Below are 23,109 nucleotides of genomic sequence, written 5' to 3'. Positions count from 1 at the left end.
ATGCCTGCAGTCCATGATATAGGCCCTACTATGCATTTTTATTTATGGATTATAATTATAATTCATTAATAAATGATAATTAAGTATCATTGTAATTCCTAGTTCCAGACTACTTACAAACTGCACACAGATGTTTGTCTATATAAATATTATTTTACTCAAAATAATACCTATTATTTTAATTTAGTAATACAGTCATACATGTTAAATATATCTAATAATTCTAAATAAATTGGGTAAGTTGTACAAATTATATATTTTAAAATTCAACTTGAAACTAAGACCACTTCATAAGCTGCTGAATCATCTGACCTCCTATGTTCATAGTTCAGTTTTACTTGTGGCAGTGTTTCATAAAGTTGAGTAGTACACATTAATAAATGTAAGATTAACTCATGAATCTTCACATTTGTCTTACTAAAATTTATTTAATTTGTTAAGAATACATGGCAGTGGCCATGTAGAGATACCATTCGATCCAGATCAGACAGTGGATTGGGGCAGGTCAAACAAGTCCCAAGCTAGGACTTGGGTAGTCTTTCTTCATTAATGCTAAGAGTCCACCAATATGACCACCATAGTGAGATTAATGGTATATCTACTGTAAAGGCCTGATGCTATGTTATATAACAGTTCACCATTTCTTTCTAATATCTGATACAATAGCTTACCACTTATTATTTATAAAGCATGTTTAACGGATCTCCATACATGAGAGTACTAGATACATTTCTGGGAAATACTTGCTTGGAATGGAGTTGCTTTATAAAGTGCATGCAGTTTTGAGCCTTACCACCTCTGGTGCTTGGTGAGGACGCTGAATATAAATGCAGGACAGACGCGAATTCATGTTGTTTCAAGGGTCTCAGAGTCAGACATTATGAAACATTTATGGTCTGGAGTTCGTCCTTAGTAAAATATCTAACTGTAAGTTGAGCCCATTTTTCAGGGTACAGTTTTCATAAAATTAAAGATAATTGTGTTCTATAAGTAGTACTGCATTTGCTGTGTTAAAAAAACAACAACAGGTTTTTGGCTTTCTATATACACACATAAAATTTAAAATGTTTGCAATTTTTGAATTTACAAAACAATAGGAAAACAGTCCTAATTTCACCACTGCCTCCATGTTATTGCCAAATTCTCCCTATTGAAATATATATTTTAAATTCATCCTCCTTGTAAGTAATGAAGTTGAATAATGAGACAGTGTTTCTAAAATCATCTGATAGTGAACTACCTCCTCACACCGTCATCTTAGAATATCTATTTTCTATTCTAATGAGTAATACCCTCTCATCTTTTGTAAAAAATATTTGGATTCTAAATATGAAAACAGTCATTTTCAAATACAAAGCTTTGCCATTCTGCTAAAACTACAGGCAGATTTCTATGAAAACTGGGACTCGTACTATAATAATTAAAGTAAAAATATAACATCTTTTTACAAACCTCTTCCCAGTTAACAAATGGCAAATACATTTCTTGGATAAATAAAATGAACGCAGTAAACCTTGTGAGTAAAGTATTCACTTAAAAAAAAGAAAAGAAGCCTAGTTCTAGGTCATCATTTGACACACAGCATTGGAGTGTCTTATATTCTGTTTTCATGTCCACGACCTAAAAGTGACAACAGGAACAGAGAGAGCCGCCTACTTTTATGAGCTGGGTGGATAATTAGATTTGTAGGCAGGGGCCGGGGTTGCCTTTTACACTGAGGCCTTGGGAGGAAAAGAATGATCGGGTCCATTGCTACGGTCAGGCCACCTGCAACGCGTCTATTTGCCCCCGGAGACTCGTGCTGACCTAAGGGCTCTCTGTTCTGAGTTATCATGACTTTGTGGCACCAGGCTCCCGTGTCTCACTGCAATGAAAATGCACAGGCTGATTATCTAGTGTCGATGATAATGAAAGAGGATTTTGGGAGCTAGCTATTTATGGCTCAAGAAATGATCTGCAAGCCCAATTAAACACTTCATTTAAAACTTTATATCAGTTATTAGAAACCAACAGCATTGCTATGGTAACAGCATACCACACAGACTCAAACAGCTTTGTTAGGATTAATCTCTTGAATCATAAATAAATGAATAAAGAGAGATGACAGGGCTATTTGAAATGTTTAAGCTTTCCAAAATGAAATAAAATCTTTTTACCAGCTTGGTGATTAGGTATAAATAAACCAACTTACAGCACTGACCACATGTCTTCATTTAGAAGCCACCCACATTTAGTTGCTGAACTTTACCAGAGAAATTTCAGAGGATAGTAATTATAGAGGCAATTTCAATATAAAACCACACAGGGAAGTAATTTAGGGTAATAATAACCATGGCCTCTAAACAAAGATATAGAAATTAGACTCTGTATCTTATTTAACTGAAAGAGGTTAAACAGAAAATAGCCATACTGTTCTCCACAGTGGCTGCACCAGTCTGCATTCCCACCAGCAATGCCTGAGGGTTCCTTTTAATCTGCATCCTTGCCAGCACTTGTCCTTTGTTGATTTGTTGATGATAACCATTCTGACAGGTGTGAGATGGTACCTCAATTGTCATTTTGATTTGCATATCTCAGATGATTAGTGACTTTGAGCATGTTTTCATATGTTTCTTGTCCTTCTGTATGTCCTCTTTAGAAAAGTGTCTATTTAGGTCCTTTGCCCTCAAAAAATTAAAAATGGAACTTCCATTTGACCCAGTAATCCCACTTCTAGGAATATATCCTAAGAAAACAGAAACACCAATCAGAAAAGATATATGCACCCCTATGTTCATAGCAGCACAATTTACCATAGCTAAGATTTAGAAACAGCCTAAGTGCCCAATAGCAGATTAGTGGATTAGAAAACTATGGTACATCTACACAATGGAATACTACACTGCTATAAAAAAGAAGGAATTCTTACCATTTGCAATGGCATGGGTGAAAGTAAAGAGCATTATGCTAAGTGAAATAAGCCAGTCAGAAAAAGGTAAATATCACATGATCTCACTCATTTATGGAATAAAATGAACATCATAAACTGATGAAGAAAAATAGATACAGAGACAAAGAAGCATGAACAGACTGTCAAACTTCAGCAGGAAGGCAGGGGAGGGGAGTGTGGGTAAGAGATCAACCAAAGGATTTGTATGCATGCATATAAGCATAACCAATGGACACAGACACTAGGGGTGTGAGGGCATGTGCCAGGGGGTGCCAGAGGCTGGGGGGAGGTCAATGGGAGAAAAAAGAGACATATGTACTACTATTTGTAATACTTTAAACAATAAAAACAGACTTAAGGTCACAGGAGTTTAAACTAATTTTAAAATTTTACATGTATATTTTGTTGGAGTTGTTTGATATAATTAATGCAAGATTTTTAACATTACATTAGGAAAGAAGTAGAACAAAAATGTGAACCCCCCCAAAAAATAAAGGAATGATAAAAAAAAGAAAATAGCATTGAGCATAGCATTAAGTTAAGGAAAACTGCAGTATTAATCGTATAAAAACATCGATTTCCAGATCCATGTCTCCCACATAACAATATGTGGCAAGACTGTGCTGTGCTGCTTTCTAGAGGTATATTTAAAATGTGATATAGCCCAGCCTGTGTTGCTCAGTGGTTGAGTATCAACCTATGAACCAGGAGGTCATGGATTTGATTTCCGGTCAGGGTACATGCCTGCGTTGTGGGCGTGATCCCCAGTAGGGGGCGTGCAGAAGGTAGCTGATCAATGATTCTCTCTTCCTTCCTCTCTGAAATCAATAAAATATATTTAATAAAATAAAATAAAATCTGACATAGATACATCTAAATAGGTTGATTTATGCTAAATAAATGTTTTGGTTTGGTAGCTCTAGTCCTCTGATAATCACATTTCAAGGACTTACCTTTAGCTCTCAAGTTAGGTTTACAGGTCTTACTCTGGCAAGAGAGGCGTGAGGATAGAAAGAGAGGATAAGGAGAAAGAAACAGTATGAAGACAGTGCAAGAGAACAGCAAGATATATGGTTATTAGGATGAAGGACACAGCATAACAAAACGCTGAAGTCATTTAAACAAACAAAGCATTGTGGGTTCAGATCCCAGCTTCACACTTTATAAGAAGTATAATTTTGTTGAAGTATTTAAGCCCCTTTTTGATTTTTAATTTGGAATAATAGTTTCAAATTTTCTAACCTCAATTAGAGATAATAAAACCAAATTTCTTTAGTTTACATTGATAATAGTGGGGTGACTGTATTTAGAGTGGTTTGTGCGGTTCTTGTTATGTACTTGATCAATTCTTAATGATTCTTCTTCTTCTAAGTACTCAACAATTTTTCCTTAGCAAATCTTCCTTTCCATCCCACTTCTATTTTTTCTCATGTCTATTAATTATGATCCAATGATCCTGTATAACTGAGACATTTATGGGTCTAATTGTTATGTTTTCTTTCTTTGACAATTGAGAGAGGCTCACTGGTCCGTTTTTAGCTAAGTTATGAGAAATATGCAGCATTTCAGGGTGAGCAAGGGAGATTAACGGGGATAATACTATCTTCAAACTTTCCACGAAAGTGTATTGACCCAGAGGAGGCCTGGCTCTGTCCTAACGGAGAACTAATGTGTCAGCTGTCCACTGTGGTGGCCGGGGTGAGGGCCTGCCAGGAAACACATTTCAGATGGCTGTAAAACTGATGTGCTGCTGTCTCAGACACGTAGCACTGGGAAATCCTCTGTTTTACGTAGAGGTCAGCTTGTACTTGAACAAGTCAGGAGGAAACCGGGCACCCATTTGTCAGGTAAATGTCTTCCCTAAAGATACACGAGATTGCAATGCAGGGTGTGTTCATTTCTTGTAGCTGCTGTAAATTTTTGGAATATTTCGGGTTTGGTCTTATTTTGTAATTACCACAAAGGTGGGGGCTTAAAAATTAAATTTATCCTCTCATTGTTCTGGAGGACAGACGTTTGAAATAAGGTGATGCTTGGTTGCACTTCCCCCAGAGGATCTTGGGAGGATCCATTCCGTGCCTCTCTGCCTCTTGGTGGCCGCTGGCCGTCTTGGTATTCCATGACTTGCAATAGCATCAATCTCAGACTCCATCGTCACGTGGCCTTCTCCTCTGTGTATCTGCTTCAGGCTTCTGCCTCTCGCTTATGGGGATAAATATAATTGTATTTATGTCCCATCGAGATTATCCAGGATAAGATCTTCCTCTCAAGAGCCTGAAGTGCTTCTTTTGCCAGATAAGGTGATACTCACAGCATCTAGGAATTAGGATATGTACATATAGTTTGGGGATCACCATTTAACCCAGTGGTTCTCAACCTTCTGGCCCTTTAAAACAGTTCTTCATGTTTTTATCCCGAACCATAAAATTATTTTCGTTGCTACTTCATAACTTTAGTTTTGCTACGGTTATGAATCGTCATGTAAATATCTGATATGCAGGATGGTCTTAGGCAACCCCTGTGAAAGGGTTGTTTGACCGCCAAAGGGGTCGAAACCCACAGGTTGAGAACCGCTGAATTTTTAGCCCATTACAGATGGCCTTAACGGTTCTAAGTCTCAGCTGCTATTACTCTGTGATTCAATAAATGATTTCAGTTCTGTACTAGAGGAGCAGGTACTAAAGGAAGCTCTAAGAGAGTTAGAAAAATACAGGGTCAATGCTACCAGTTTTAAAAAAATGCCATTTGCCAAGAGTAGCTCAGGTTCAGCACGTCCATGGAATAGGTGCCCTATAGCTTTTCCTGCTTTATGTCTCTATCATGTAATGATTTTTAAATATAGTACTTTGATCATATGAATAAAAACATAACATTAAGCCTACAAATATGTGTTGTTATATATGTCATCACACATACGAAATCAGACAAAATGGCCCTGCTTCTGAGAGGCAATGTGAAAATATATATGTATTTTTAAAATATACAGAAATATTGAACCATTTAAAGATTTGAATATATTATTAAAATTAATACATGTGAGAAAAATGTATATATTTGCTTCATAAAACTGGTATATAGATAAGAAGCAAAGGAAGGTGATTCAGTAATTATTCTTTCATATTTGTAATACATACAGCATCTTATTCCACATTCACTTAGGTTGATAGGAGGTACTGAACCATGTATCCTGTAGCAGAACAACCACTCCTCTGGAATTTTAAATATTCTAATAACTATTTTTCACATGATTTGAATTCTTACTAATTTAGTATCATTTCACTAAATGATTCTTCTGTATTTTTACAGAATATTTAAGGAAGACAGATTAATGCAGTTTTATATGACTACATTCATTTTTGATAGTTTGATAGATTATATAGATTAGTATACCCTCTAATTTTACTCCCTAGTAAAATAACATTCAGTAATTTCTTATTGAATAATGGAACCAAATATAAAATTTTTCAAACAAATAGCTGTTATTTTTATTTGACATAAAATAAATATTTACATTTTTATGCTGTTTAGGTGTAAACATTTTTTGCGATTCTTAATTGTTAAAATGTCTTTCTAAAAGATATATATTGATTGATTGCAGACAGGAAGGGAGAAGGAGAGAGAGAGAGGATAATCAGTGATGAGAGAAAATCGCTGATTGGCTGTCTCCTACATGACCCCCACTGGGGATCAAGCCTAAACAACAGGCATGTGCTCTGACTAGGAATCAAATCTTCATCTCCTGGTTCCTAGGTTGATGCTCAACCACTGAGCCACGCCAGCAGGGCTTGAAATGTCTTTTGAAAAATGAGATTTTTATCCAGTTTTAATGACAGTGACTAACAAATGTGAGTTAGATATAAGAAAATCTTTATATTTTAAAGATGCATTAGAATCTTTGAATGCTCTAAGGAAACACATTAGCTCATGAAATACTGCAGCGATTTTCAATCTTTTTTATCTTATAGCATACACAAACTACTAAAATTCTGTGGCATACCAAAAAAAATGTATTTTTTGCCGATCTGACACAAAAAAAGGTATACTTTTGATTCATTCATACCAGACAGCTATTATTGTGTTGGCTACTGTCATTGTTTTTTATCTAACAATCTAAGGCAGTGATTTTAACCGGTGTGCTGCAAGAATTTTTAAAATATGTTATACCTGACTATTTAGACAGGGGCACTGACCTCTTTTCCCTTAGACTGGGTTCTGTCACCATCTTACATTTTCTGAGTGTGGTCTCTGTTACTAAAAACATGTTAGGACTTGTTTACACAATAAACACAATAAACTAGATGAAGTGACTATATCTTATTAACATTTTTGGGCCAGCACCTAGGACATTTAGTGGAAAAATCTAGTAACAAATGATTGTTGGATAAATAAATTTTCATGAATTCACAATTCAAAGTGGGTCTCTTTAAACTCTAATTTTAAGGGCATTAAGTTTCCTGATTACCATGAAATAGTGTTTGGCAAGCCTTTGTACACATCTGACATTCTATCTGAACAATACTGGAAATTGTCTTTTAGGGAAATGTACATGTTCTTAGCTATATTACCCTCAAAAAAATCAAGAGGCATTCCTGTTAAAGCTATTACCCAATATTTTGTCTAATCATTTTTCTAAAGTACTTGTAGTACATGAGGAGTTACAGGTTCACCCTGGCTTACTATCTAATATTTTTAAAAATCTACTTTTCAAAATGTGTCTCTATCTGGAATCAATGCCTTACGTTTATATTTTCTACGACTTTGAAGATTCCTAACATTAACATGTTGCTATTTCAACTTTTTGTTTTTTTAAGAGCTCTTTTTCTTTCTTTTTAAAAAAGAATGGCCACTTATTACAGTGACTGGCTGCCCAAGAAAAGGAAAGAAAATAGAAAGGCATTCAAATCTAGGTTTCCATACTTCTTACCTCATGTGATTTCCAGTAAATTACTTCACCTCTATGAGCCTCAGTTTCCCTACCTTTACAGCAGCAATGATAATAAAATGAACACCCACCTAAGAGAATTGCCTTGGGGATTAAATGACACAATGTAAGTAATGTTCCTGGTACCTACTAGGAGTTCCTCTATTCTCTAGTGAGGAGAAATATTCAACATTGCACCCAATGTTAAGTGCAAACCCACCAATGTTCTATAAGGCTATCCTCATGGGCCCTCTCCCTTCCTGGTAGTTTGCCAGTGATTGTTCAGCGTTGACATGTCATAGACCCTCTGCAGCAGCGTAGTGTTACACTCCTGTCATCAGAAAGCAACCTCCTGATTTCCTTCCTGCTGACTGAAGGTTGAAAGCACCGGTCCTAAAAGAGGGGCATTTCATTTAGCCTAGATCGCTGGCATTCTCCTCCGGAGACCTGCACGGATAATTTCATGAATCTTTAAAATACCCAGGACTATGATAGAATGTAATTTATCTCATAAAATTCAGTAAAAGATGAAACTCTTAAGTGACCCCTTTGGATTTTTAATGATTCTATAAATGCATTACTAAAATAATGCGGAAGGCTAAGTGACTCGTTCAACATGTCAGTGTGGGGAATTCAAATACGTAGGTGCTTCGGCAAAATTCCCAGCTCCAAGTTATGGACCTACCACTTTCCTGCATCTACTGCTAAATGCATCTCCTCCATGGCATCCCGCATCTCACTTCAGGCATTTTGTAAACCTGATGATTCTGCATCGGCTGCTCACATCGTTAAATTATATTAAAGCTACTCCCTGAATGAAGGCCACTGTTTGCATTTCTCTACTGGGAGCATTCATTTTTAGTGTGTGTTTGTTTGGTGTTTTTTTTTGTTTGTTTGTTTTTTTGTCTCTATGTACTTTGATTAAGTAATATGTCTGGGTTATAAAATCAATAATAGTAAGTACTTTAAGGCTATATGTTTACTGTGCCTACTAAACAAAAAGTCTTTAGTTATTTTTGAACAAATGCTTGATTTTGCTTCCCTAAACGCCATGGTACAGTGGAACTTTTGGATTGAAAGAATATCTGAATTTTAATCCAACTATACTTTTTTTTTTAAAGCACCATGACTAGATAAATTACAGAGGCTCACATTCCTTGTCCATAAAATTTGATTCGCTACGAGATTGTCAGGAGGATTAAAAAGAGTAAACTATGTCAGCATTTCTTTCAAGGAACGGTGCTCAATAAGTATTAGTTCTCTTCTACTTTCCTCTTAATTATACACATTTGTTTACGTTTTCTCATGTGGTGAACACGGTATTAAAAAAAAATAGAGAATAAGATGAGAAATGCATTTGTAAACCCTTAGTATATCTTTTGCTTTTTTTCTACAACAAATAAATAGTAAACATTTTCTTATTGTCCTCTTTTAGTGTTCAATATCTTAGGATCATATTTTCTTCCCAAACTATTTTACTTGCTGGCAATTCTTTGAAAAATGTCTTATATCACTACATCCTGGTTGTTGCCAAGTATGTAATATAGGAAATCCTTAAATTTTGACTCTGTTTTTAACCACCGAGAAAAGTTTTTTTACTACTATTTTCTTCGTTGTTTACAAAATATTTTTCATATTCTCTTTCATGCACATTTTACATATACATACTAGTGGCCCACTGCACAAAGAGATTCGTGCAATAGGCCTTCCTTCCCCTGGCTGCCAGCACCGGTTCCTCTGGCACCTGGGACCCAGGCCTTTGGTCTGGCTGCAGGGGAGAAGCCAAGCCTCTTCAGTCTTCACTCTGGCTGGAACCTTCAGTCTTTGCTCTGTGCCTGAGTATGCAAATTAACCACCATCTTTGTTGGGTTAATTTGCATAGTCACTCTGATTGGCTGGTGGGCATAGCGAGTGACACCAATTTGCATGTTTCTCTTTTTATTAGTGTAGATGTATGTTTATATATACACTAGAGGTCCGGTTCATGGATTCATGCACTGGTGGGGTCCCTCAGCCTGCCTGTGCCCTCTCGCAATCAGGGACCCCTCGGGGGGATGTCAGACTGCCAGGTTTCAGCCTGATCTCCACAGGCCAAGCCAAAACCTGGCAGTCCAACATCCCGCCAAGGGCTGTAGCAGTGCCAAAGTGGCAGGAGGCCTGAGGCTGGGGAGGAGCCCGAGCTGGGGTCAGGCATAGCTCTGCTGCAGCTCATCCTGGCCCGCTGGGCCTGCCTCCACCACTGCTTGGTAGCGCTGCTGCAGAGGTGGGAGAGGCTCCCGCCACTGCAGCTGCACTCGCCAGCTGTGAGCTCAGCTTGTGGCTGAGCAGCACTCCCACTGTGGGAGCGCACTGACCACCAGGGGGCAGCTCCTGTGTTGAGTGTCTGTCCCTTAGTGGTTAGTATGTGTCATAGTGACCAGTTGACTGGTCAATCTAGTTTTTGGGTTGTAATGGTCACTTAAGCATATATATATATATATATATATATATATATATATATATATATATATATATATATATATATATACACACACACACACACACACATATATATATACATATGTATATATACACACACACACTCATTTCAGTTTCTTTAAAAATTTTGATATAATTTACATAATTGTTATTATATTGAACTAGTAAGTCTGATTGGAAATTCAAACAAAACTTGTGCATTTAAGATAATATTTATTTTGTTAAATCCCATATTAATACATTATTTACTACTAAAGGTCTGGTGCTCTGGTGGGGTCCCTTGGCCTGGCTTGCACCCTCTTGCAATCTGGGACCCCTCAGGGGATGTCGGACAGCCATCTTTGGCCCTATCCCCATAGGCCAGGCTGAGGGACTCACCGGTGCACGAATCTGTACACCAGGCCAGTTTTGACCCGATCCTGCAAGCCAGGCCAAGGGACCTCTAGTATGCATATAAGATCTTTGGTTAATCCAGTGGAGGATGAGGCCCAGAAATCAGGATTTTAAAAAGATTCCCAGGTGATTCTAATGTGCAGCCAAGGTTGATAACCACTGGGTTAATCTCTTCCTGCCCTTCCCCCTCACACCTTCCCTCTGAGATTCATCAGTCTGTTCCATGTTTCCATGCCTGTTCATTGAGCATCTGTCCCCTGGTGGTCAGTGTGCATGATAGCTACCGGTCGAATGGTTGAATGGTTGCTTAGGCTTTTATATATAGAGATGGTCAATTTAATAGTACCTTTTCCAATAGAAATATTCTTGGTAATTTCATAGACAATCTGCAATCTTATCCCACACTTCCTGAAAACCAGGTTAAGTGCTATTGAGTTATTTACTAGATGCAATCACAGGACAGGAAGCGGAGGGGAAAGGAAATGCCAGGGCCAGAAGGAAAACAATATAAGGTAACATGTTACTCTACTGGCCTCTGCCTCACACCAAGTTGTGTAACAGATACAGTTATACCCGGCAAAGAGACCACAGGACATCACCAGACAGGCAGTTGGGGGAAAAAAGTCATAGAACAGTCCATAGGAGGGGAAAAGAGAAAGTTTTAATGCTCCATATACTGTTTCTCATTGCTCAGAGAACATAATTTAAAGAATTAAGACTTTCTTTCATCCTACTGTCAGCTTCTCCGAAGCCCTACTCACACCCCAAGGTATTGGGCTTCTCCCACATCTGGGAGTGATCAGAAATGCCAGAAAGTCAAGGTGTGTGGTCAGTTGGCCTCTCAGAGAAGCAATAACCAAGGGTGAGCTCCTACTCTTTTTGGGCAAATGCCTAATAAACCAAGATGGTAAAATTAAGAGCATGACTGCGGAGAAGGAGCTGCAAATGCAGCTGGGACAGAACCAGTGGCTAAGGATCTGCAGTTTGGTGATCCACATGGGATTTGTCTGAGGAATCTGTACTAGCTTCTTGCATGTATTACATATTTCATTTACATCATTTTTTTATAGCAGGCTGGTACCTAACCTTTCGATACTATTCTAATGCACGTAGGAAGCAGCACTGTGCCAACCTAAATATACAGAAGACTCTGTTTTTTTTTCCCCTTTAAAAAGCAAATCACCTAGTGAAAATTAGTAAGAGTAAATATTCTAAATAATTGGAGTCACATTTAAAAATATATCCATAACATTTTGGTGTAATCGCTTCTGCTACTACTGTTATTATTTTTCCCTTTTAAGCAGCAAAGTATGTAGCATGCAAGGATTTAAAAATCCTTTTCCCCAGATCATCAGACTAATAACAGCATTTAATTTTTCAAATTTTCTTGTAAAATGTCAAGCTTCAGTAAATTATTACATATTATGTAAAAATCTTAATATATCACCAATTTCTACATTAAATCATTATGTTTCTAAAAGCATAATTTTAGTGAATAAATCTAATTTCCATAATTTATCCCCTTTTATTTTTTTCCTTCAAAATACATTAATTCTTTGGTGGAGGTTTACTGAGTGAAGTTAATTATTTGCTGTTAACATTAAATGAGGAGGTAACCCTAAAATAAATTCAGAGAAACCTTATTCCGAAGACTTAGAAAGACAGAATCATGAATTGTTCACAGTCTGTAAGTGGAACCACGCTCATAAACTGCCTGAGGAAAATCATAATCAAATGAATTTCAAACAAACTTGGATGAGAGGGAATTCTGAGTTGCTTTTGAAAGAATTAATACATCAATATTATTTTTTTCTTTACTGCATTAAATAGATTTATATGGCTAGGAGGGGATTGGGGAGAATGAGTAGAAAAGGTAAAGGGATTACAAAATACAAATTTTGTAACAAAATAGTCATAGGATATAAAGTTAATATTATTAAATGTAGTAATTAATATTTTAATAACTATGTATGGTGCCAGGTGTGTACATGAATTATCGGTGGAGCACTTCATAAATTTTATAATTGTCTAACACCTAAAACTAATATAAAATAGTAGTGAGTTTCAAGTGTAATTGAAAAATAAAAGAAAATAAAAATTTGATTCTATATCTAATTTTCTTAAATGCACACTTCCAATTATGCAATTAAGGGAAATCAGAAAAAAAAAACACCTTAAAATATAATACACACTTTATTTCAAATTACAATATGTTAAAATATCCTAAAACTTTGACTCATACTTCTGTCCTAGCAATAAATACACTATTGATACATTCCCTTTACAATTAAGTATTAGAAATACCAAATCTGGGTGTCCAAACTAGTTTAATATGGGCATTTGTATGGGTACTATTTCATGAGGAAAGATTTTCTCTCGATCAGCAAGGTTGGATTTATTTTCTACTCATGGTGTATATATGTGTTGAGTGAGTGTATGATTAACAACATTTTAATGAAATGGGATTATTTGAATAGAAATAGAATTGAAAGTGGACTTTAGATACACTGATGTCTAGAGAGAATTATTTACCAATGTGACCAGAGGAAAGTCTACGAGCAGAACTGCATATGGATAACACACATCAGGCAACAATGGGAACAAAGACTACATTTCTGGACAATTTAAGATTCCTGGGAGCAAACACTACAGAGTTTTCAAAGTATATGATGGACCAGCATTCAGGAGATAATGCTCAGGGTCAAGGGCAGATGATTTCAAGATGGAAGGAGAACTAATTCAAAAGACTTTCTATGGATTTTAACAAGTGAAGATGGCTTTTTAAAAAAACAACAATAAAGATTTTTTAAAAATGGAATCAAAGGATTTCCAAGCTGTAGTCCAAACTAATGATGTTTCGCCCAGCCAGCGTGGCTCAGTGGTTGAGCGTCGGCCTATGAATCAGGAGGTCACAGTTCAATTCCCTGTCAGGGCACATGCCTGGGTTGAGGGCTCGATCCCCAATATGGGGTGTGCAGGAGGCAGCAGATCACTGATTCTCTCTCATCATTGATGTTTCTTTCTCTCTCTCCCTCTCCCTTCCTCTCTGAGATCAATGAAAGTATACTTAAAAAAATAAAGATTTTTCTATATCACAGCCAGTGTTGTAGAGTGTGTTGACCCTGATTCTCACCCTATTCTCTAATCAGGTTATTTTAATTAACAAAATTACTGTTTTCACTTAATCAACAAATACCTAGCATTTCATAAATGTCTAGCTTCCCATGTGTTTTATTTAATATACTAAGATTTTCCTTTCAGTACTCTGACCTAGGAGTTCTGGGGACCTGAGGGCCCTCATTGCTGCCTGTGCTGCTGATTTTCATTCCTGACCACCTCGTGCCCTCCCCTGCGCCATCCCGTCTTGCTCCTCGGCTCTGCCTGTGCCATGGCTTTCTCTTGTATCTGTTATTTGTAACATTAATTCCTGAGGTGGAGATTTATGTACATATTACATACATACATCAAGTACAACAACAGATCTCAGAATTTTAAAGACAATTCAATAGCTTACAGGAGAATACTTTTTGTTTACTTTTTCCGAGTTCAACATTTAAGGACAGCTGGTGTACTGATTGGCATTTCTAGGCCATGGCTATGAGAAGGTTTCCATGGAGTGTAATGCATAGCTTCAAAAGGATAATTTGTAGGTCTGCCTTTTCCTTCATGTGTCTATGGCCAACATCTTAGGTAAGTTGTGGTGGTAACTATTTATTCTACATTTATTTTTATAGCATATAAAGAATGTGAACTGTCAAGGATAAATCTAAAGTAACATGAGTGAAGAAAGAAAAAGTTGTGGATTTTAAATAGGAATTACATTAGAAAGAAAACGGAAGTAAGAAAATTTCCTGTGTTCTCTTTTGAAAACGAATTATGACCTTATTTACATATATCACATCATGCTTTCGACACCGTGGTGGTATTTTAACACATTTTTGTTCTCTTATCTGAATTATATGTTGTAATGGAAAATATTAAACAATTTTTATAAAAAATATGACCTCTATGAAGCTCAGTATCCATGTATTTGTAAGTAATAAAAATATAAATAAATACCAACTCAGCACCAACAATAATTTATTAACATAATGTACATTTTACTGTAATACCAGGGGGAAGAAATAAGTACCAGAGCTCAAGTAATGATCCAAAGTCATTATCACTCTTTATTAGATAAGAAGAGTGAGGAAAAGAAGGTTTGTGACTTGCCATTGGAGAAAACAGTAAAGAGGACAAGCAGACAGCTTCGGAAGCTTGCGATGATGTGCGTGCATGGCTTCATGTGCCACAAGCCCTTTTCCTCATTTCTCCTGTGGCTCTAATGCACCCAGCGTATCATGTTAAGACTTTAAATCTTCCCTAAAAGTAACACTGGAGTTGTTAATTAAAAATTATGATTCCAAGCTCTGTACTTCATTTTATCTTTAACATATTCACAGTTCCAAATAAACATACCAGTTACCATTCTAACTGAACTGATATCATTTAGATAAAACTGCCATACTTCTGCCTTTGAAAATAACACTTTATTTCAGATATAATTTAGAATGACAGAAAAAGAGCTATTCTTAATTTATTCTTAAAGAGAAAAGTATACTTTAGAACTAGTAGTCTCTTGTTCTAAATTTAGAGCATATAATTATCTACTGTGTTCAAAAATTATTTAACTGCAGTCAATAACGTATTGTTTACTCGAACATCAGGTCTAAAGAATTGCCACCACTTGGAATATTATTTCCAATCTATCCTAAAACATCTTTTTGAAATCATGCCATCTACTGCCCCTTTATGTAGCCGTTACATCCATTTCATCTGAAAAAATGCTAAACATCATTTGCTATGCTCTGCCTCCTCTCTCCTCTATGTCAGAGAAGAAATGTCACTGGTTTACACGTGAGTAGATCTGTCTACACGATGACCAGGCCTAACGATTAAATCTACATGTTGAATGTCTGATCAAGCCAGAGTATTTCTAAATATCAGCGGATGGGGGGGGGGGGGAGGCCTCTGCTTCTACTGCTAAGGAGTTTACATAACCCCTCTCTGAAGGCAGGGATGGTCTTTTGGTTAGCAAAGTGCATTGACAGCAACGTTGGTCTAATTGTGTGCAGCTGGGGCATAATTTAGAGATAAACAAACAGGTAGCTGTGTTTCCCCAGATAAGAAAGTAAGTAAAGATTGGGAGTGAGGGAGTCATAAGAGGGAAAGACCTTGCTGGCTGCTCTGCAAAATAACGCTACTCTGTAGTCCAATGATTAAAAAGCAGATTCAGAACTCAAACTTCCTGGGTTTAAATCCTGCTACCCTACTTCCTCACTCTATGACCATAGGTACTTAACAAAATTATACACACACACACACACACACATACTAGAGGCCTGGTGCATGAAAATTGTGCACTTGGTGGGGGGGCGGGGGTGTCCCTCAGCCCAGCCTGCACCCTTTCACAGTCTGGGACCCCTCTGGGGATGTCCACCTGCTGGCTTAGGTCCAATCCCCCCTGGGAATCCGGCCTAAGCCGGCAGTCAGACATCCCTCTTACAGTCTGGGGCTCTTGTAGTCCGAGACCCCTCACTCCATACCGCCCACCTGCAGCGGAGGCGGGGGAGGCTCCCGCCACTGCTGCTGCGCTCACCAGCCATAAGCCTGGCTTCTGGCTGAGCGGAGCTCCCCCTGTGGGAGCACACTGACCACCAGGGGGCAGCTCCTGCATTGAGTGCCTGCCCCCTGGTGGTCAGTGCGCATCATAGCGACTGGTCGTTCTACAGTTCAGTCAATTTGCATATTACCCTTTTATCATATAGGACTAGAGGCCCGGTGCACAAAAATTTGTGCACTCGGGTGGGTCCCTCAACCTGACCTGTGCCGTCTCGCAATCTGGGGCCCCTTGGGGGCCCCTTCCCCTGGCTGCTGGCACCAGTTTTCCTCCGGCGCCCAGAACCCAGGCCTTCACTCTTCACCAGGAGGGGCCCGTGCGGTGGGCGAGGGGCGTAGCTCTTTTAAAAATACTTCTGAATGTTTGGTAAATAACCCTGTAGGAATCTACTTTCTGAAACATGCTGGTTGTTAAGGGCTGATTTGGGTAATCAACAAAATGTATGTTAAAATCCTAATCCCCCGAACCTCAGAATGTATCTGTATGTGGAAATAAGATCTTTAAAGAGGGGATTACATTAAATAGAGGCAGTTCCAGTGTGACTCTTAGTCCATCTCACTGAAGTCCTTATAAGAAGAGGAATGTTGGGGTCCAGCCCCAGCAGGTCCAGAGGTTCCCAAAGGTATGGACGGAGTTGGCGAAGAAGGAATGACACAGAGGCAGCGTTCAGGTGATCATTGTAGCCAGGTTCTCCTTTTATTGTCCTGTTACATCTATATTTATACTATTTGATCCTATAAGCATGCCTCTATAAGCTTTTTTTTTTTTTTTTTTTGGCCGAGGAGAGCATGGGGTCCGTTTATTGGGGGGTCAAAGGGGGAGCTGGCTAGGGTGGGGTAGGGCAGCAGCTTGTCTGGCTCCCGAGAAACCCAACTTGAGTCCTGAGCCTTGACCGCTTTGAAGCCAAAGTCTTCCTCCTCCTTTATCTGCACGGGGGCCAGCTCCGGAGTCAGTGGGACTCTTGCCCGGCACCCTTCCCATAGCACTTGCCACCTCTTTCAACCACTGAGCCCCTCACCAGGGGCCGGGCTGCTGGCTTCTGCAGGCGCTGGTGTCCTCCTGGGTGGGGACAGCCCCTCTTTCTCCGAAGGCTCGTTCTCAGCATTGCCTGGGGTGGGGGCGTCTGTGCCCTGGCTGCCCTCGTCCTCCAGTAAGATGGTGAACTGGCTGGCCCAGTAGTTGTCGCTGTAGGAGTCCAGCACCCTCATGAGGAACCTCCGCTCCTGCTGGAGTCTCCGTGTTATCCTCTATATCTGATGGAGCCTGTTCAGGACCCGCTCGATCTCCCTGCAGCGCTGACCCAGCACCTGGTACTTCCTGCAATTGAGTTACCCTTGGCACCGCGGCTGCTGGCCTTGGGCTGCCTCCTCCTCTTTGTCTCGCTCCTGGAGGCTGGAGCTGCCCAGACCCCCAGACATGAACTCCACTTTGGTCTCAAGCTCGCTCTCCAGGATGTGACCGCTGAACAGTGGAGGCAGCACCAGTTCCAAGCAGGGAGGTGCTGAGAACTCCTCAAAGCCCACAGCTGCCAGGGACCCCTCTCTCTGCTCCAGCTCCATTTCCCCCTGGCTCCCAGCAGAACTTCCAACCTTCCAAGCCTCTTAAAGTGCAAAATGACTCTACCAATCTGATTTCATGGCCAGGCACACAGGCCCCAGCTGCTAAGCCTCCTGGGAGTTGTAGTTCTCTATTTCCCCGCTCGCTTTCCTTGCCCCACCCCCACCCTGAGTCCCCACTGAAAGGCCCTGCTTGCTGGTCTAAGGCCGCTGGCCAGGCATCTGAGTCACCTCCATCTTTATTCCTGTCCGGACACTGCACAGTCTGACCACGGAGACTCTCCGCTCGGGAGGTCCCTGGGTCTCCTTCTGGGCCTGGGGATGTGCCACTGCCCAGGCACTGGATCGCGTGCCCCAGCGGCGACAGCCCCGGCCCCTGGGTCTTCTTCTGGGGCCTGGCTGCATCGCCCCTGGGACCGGATCGCATGCCCCAGAGGCAACACAGCCCTGGTCCCTGGCTGCACCGCCGCCCAGGCACCGGATTGTGTTCCCCGGCCCCTGGGTCTCCTTCTGGGGCCGGGGATGCGCCGCTGCCTGCGTGCCCAGTGGCAACACAGCCCCGGCCCCTCGATCTCCTTCTGGGGCTGGGGATGCACCACTGTCTGGGCACCGGATCGCGTTCCCAGGCCCATGGGTATCCTTCTGGGGCCTGGCTGTGTCGCCCCGGGACCGCGTCCCCAGGCAGGGGTACAGCCTGGCCTCTGGCCCTGCCTCTGGGTGTTCTCTGATCACTGGTGATCCGTGATCTGAGAAGCCAATGGGGCAGGGAAGAGGCGGACATCCCCTCTTCCCTGCCCCACCCGGCTTCTCCGATTACTGGTCCAGGGCTGGCAAAGGTGGCCCGGCTTCTCCGATCACAATGGTGGCCCAGTTCTCCGGCTCTTGGCTTCCACCTGGGTTCTGACACCAGCAGGCGGCTTCTTCCATCCTTCCCTTTTCGCCTCCCATCATTGTGCCTACGTATGCAAATTAACCGCCATCTTTGTTGGCGGTTAACCGCCATCTTGGCTGGTGATTAATTTGCATATCTTGCTGATTAGCCAATGGGAAGGGTAACGGATGTACGGCTAATTACCATGCTTCTCTTTTATTAGATAGGATGCCTGGGGAAAAGATTAAATGAGCACTCTAGACTGACAGATATGCTTACTAGTCATTTAACATTGCTGGAAGCATCCATGGGATTAGATAATATACTTTTTTAAAAAAATTAGTATGCTATATTAAAATCTGATGAAGAAGTTATTTTTTAGAAAAGAATAGCTCAAAACCTGCCCATGCTAAAGATTTCAAAAATACAATGGATGTCAGTTACCAACAACAGGTAAGGTCAGATTGTCACTCCACTCCGGAAACACTGGGAAATGTGCTTTATACACATCCTGTCAGAGAGGATGAGTGAGCTGAAACCCAGATAGAATAATCTTTCTCCTACCCAATGCACACTCAGTTAGAACCAGCTTTTCTCACTTGACTGTGGCCCATCAAGTGTACAAAGAAACACTTCTCCCTCCTTCACATCTTCCATCTTGTTGGTGTCCTACTTCTTCCACTGGAAGGTGTTTGCATAATTTTTCTAATAATGAAGGGAAATTTAAAAATCAAGAGAGAGAGAGAAAAGATGGGTGGCAGAGACAAAACCAACTTCTATTTGTTTCCTAGAAAGAGTGACACCAGCTCTGGAAGGCGCCTGTCCCACAGCTCCTGATAAACGCAGACACTGTCAATGCAGCCATCTGTGTTCACGGCTCCTTCTCCCATATTTACGGCTACCCTGCCACCATCCATTCAAGCACAGATTTAATCATCTGTCAAGCAGTGGTGCCCATTTGCTGAAGCTGTTGAGGATTGCTGTGAAAAAGTTAAAATGTTTCTGTGCCTAGAACTTGCTTTCCAAAGCATATTGTGAAATTGTAAAGAGAATCCCTAGTGAAGGCGTGAACACTTGAAACAACATGTTTATTAAGAAACATGTGCACTCAATTCAAGTGTGTCGTGAAAGCCCGGGAGAAGTAAGGGACCAGTGAAAGTGGAGTAAGCGTAAGACTGTCGTAAGTTCTGTGCTGTCCTAAGTTCTGTTAAGGAGGCTCTGACCTTCTCTGGTTTCATTAGAATTCTGTGGTGGAGTTTAACCCAACCCCAGGTACCTGGCTGTGAGGTGTTTTAGACGTACTTATTTTACTGTATTTTAATTATTCTGAGCTGTTGGGGTTGACTTTTTACACCAGGAGGGGGAAATGCCATTTAGTTCTGGAGTTAGAAAAGAAAAAGGTCAATCCACATTTAAGAACTAGTCACAGAAGTCAAGAAAAACTGCTATCTTCATGGTAACTAGAGGGAAAAAAATTAAAATTTTGAAACTCTTATGAAAAAAAATGCTCTACTAAATTTTAAAAAATGCATTAGTTCAGCAGACAGCAAGAAACTGTTTTTCCAATTATATTTCCAAGGGGCTTATTTCCATTTTAGTACCTTTGGTACACAGGACTTTTCAAAGCTGTTTTTCAATGGATAAGTTATTTAGTAATTTTTTTCTCTATAAGGATCTATAAAGCTAATAAAAAACACATTCTAATTAGTGTGGTTCAATAAAATTTTTGAATGGGTAGATAATCAAACATCAAGTTTGATGTGGACTATAGTAGATACCTCGCATGCACAGGTTTAGGTCACCTCTGATCTCTCACTTCTCTCTTCTCCTTTCGGCACCCCAATGATGTGAATGTTGGTTCCCTTGAAATTGGCTCCGAGGCTCCTTACACTATCTTTATGTATTTGTATTCTTTGTTCTCTATGCTGTTCTAGTTGGGGTTTTGTTTGTTTGTTTGTTTTTGCTTCCTTATATTCCAAATCACTGATTTGATTCTTGGCTTCATCTACTCTACTGCTGATTCCCTGTGAATTGTTCTTCATTTCAGTCAGTGTCATTTCAGTCCTTCATGTCTGACTGGTTTCTATGTATTTTTTATGTTGTTGAAGTTCTCAGTAAGGTCCTTTCTTTGCTCCTTATTTTTGGAAGTAGAAGGACTTCTATAGTAAGTGTAGAAGATGCTGAGAGTCTTGAAAGCAAGTGATCCTCCAGGCTCCCAATCAGCTCAGTGTGGAAGGAGTGGTGAGAAAAACTGGAATGCTTCATTCCCATACTGTTGATGACTCATTCTGACAAATTCTGTGGTTCACTATTAGAAAACACATTGTTTCTGTGTTCCTAAACCATTCTCTCTAACCAAGTATTTATTAGTAATGAAGGTGATATTTTACGCGCCATCTTTGCTTCAGTGGGATGTGGCCTCCCACACATAAAGGATAAACAGTTGTTATGGATGCTAATTATGACTAATAATAAAAACTATGATTATAGTCATGATTATCATAAATTAGGTGGGTTCTATTTAGCAAGCATAAGAGCCATTTAATTACTGACATCTCCATTTTGTGAAAAAAATTAAAAGCTTGCAAAGCTTATGAAATGCCCAAAGTCTGGAAAGTATTCAAAATTTAGAAATAATCTTTCTGCATAAAATTGTACATATTAAATTTTAAATTGATAAGGTTGTTTCTGTAGATAAGTATTAAAAAACTCAAGAGAAGCAAAGGTGACTGCATGTGACACTCACATTGACACCACTTTTAAAATCTTTCATCTCCCTGTTTGTTTGTTTTTATTATACTTCGCCTTTCATCATTAATACTATGACATCCAATAACAAAGGCATCTAGATGTGACCTATCAAGGTAAAAAGTTAAGCATTAATCAGATGTTCCTAATTCATGGGAAGTCATTGGTTTAATTGGAATTATGCCTTCATATGTTACATGCTAAATGTTACACTATCTTTGTAACAAATACCTCTAAAAATTAAGTCACAATTTAATTTTTATATCATTGACCATTGGTGCCTGTGTTACATCTGGCATTCCATTTTTCCCTATAAGTTAGATAAATCAAAGAGAAAATAGAAATGATATTTGCAGATAATAAGGCATATTTTACATTTTGATGTTTTTAAATAGAATCATTTAAAGTTCTCTATGGCAAGTTGATTTGATGCATGTTTATTTTAGAGCCAAAGGGAAGCTTAGTAATGCATTTATCTAAAACTAATGATCATAATGAGCTTGCGTTATGCAATGCCCTCAATAAATAAGTGACAGTTTTGAGCTGAGGCACGTTTTTGCTAATATTTTGCTAACTATTTGTAGGGAAAAAATGATCTGAATAATTTGCAAGTTATATGAACCATTAGCGATTATGGCTCAAGGTATTAACTGAAAGTTATTTAAGTAATTTCTAAAGCCTGTTCCACAGTAGACCAGGCATTAATCATTTGTTATGTCTTTTATAAACACGGATGCTATTAACTGAAAATTGTCAGGTTTACATAGAAGACGTTATCACTGATTATAATATTAGAGAATAATTAGTGATTTAAATTTTGTTGAAGAATAAAATCCTTATACCACATTAGAATGACCCTTTTTAAAACTATGAAACAAAGCAAATTAAATAAATAACAAACAAAGGGAATTTGCAGCAATATTCATGGTACTGGAAACAAAACAGTTGCAGCACAACAGCAACTAGAACATAATCTCCTTTTGAAATAGCAAAATAAAATACATGTGAATGTGGTTGAATGTAGAAATAGTGGGTTTGGGGAGGGGGAGCTTTCACAGTGTTCCAGTATTTTGATCCTAAGTGAGGGCACCTTAGTGCCACTGTGACTAATCTGCTGCTAACAGCACCAATGTTGGGGATGCAAAATGACATGTACATTAGTTTGTTGAAGAATTTTAAACTATTTGAAATAGAATCCATTCATAGTATCTCCATATAATTTTAGATATTGTAATATTTTTACATTACCTTTTAATGGCAGAGTAAGTAAACTCAGCTTGTCAAAGAAAAGAATATCTGATTTGAACTCATTTGTTTTAGTTATTGTTTAAAAGCAAAATTTACTCCTGTGTTCAAGTACGGAAGCTTAAGTATAGAATTTATATATGTATACATCGAGTTAGAAAAATAACAAAAGTGAAATAGGAAGTTAACTAGAATGGCAGCGGGATGCAGAACTGTTTCTCCAGGCAGTGTGGCGGGAAACCGAGCTGAGTCATACCAACCACGAGCCCGCAGTCCTCACGTGGCTTTGAACTGCTCATTGCCGCACAC

General features: G+C 39.2%; 1 pseudogene; it reads right to left on the bottom strand.

The window, feature by feature from the left end:
* Nucleotides 1-4,922: 4,922 nt before the first annotated feature.
* LOC118663199 lies at nucleotides 4,923-17,939 on the bottom strand (annotated as a pseudogene).
* Nucleotides 17,940-23,109: the final 5,170 nt, after the last annotated feature.

This window comes from Myotis myotis, unplaced genomic scaffold, assembly GCF_014108235.1.
Source record: "Myotis myotis isolate mMyoMyo1 unplaced genomic scaffold, mMyoMyo1.p scaffold_m19_p_9, whole genome shotgun sequence".
Lineage (NCBI taxonomy): Eukaryota > Metazoa > Chordata > Mammalia > Chiroptera > Vespertilionidae > Myotis > Myotis myotis.
This window is presented reverse-complemented; position numbering and strand designations above follow the sequence as displayed.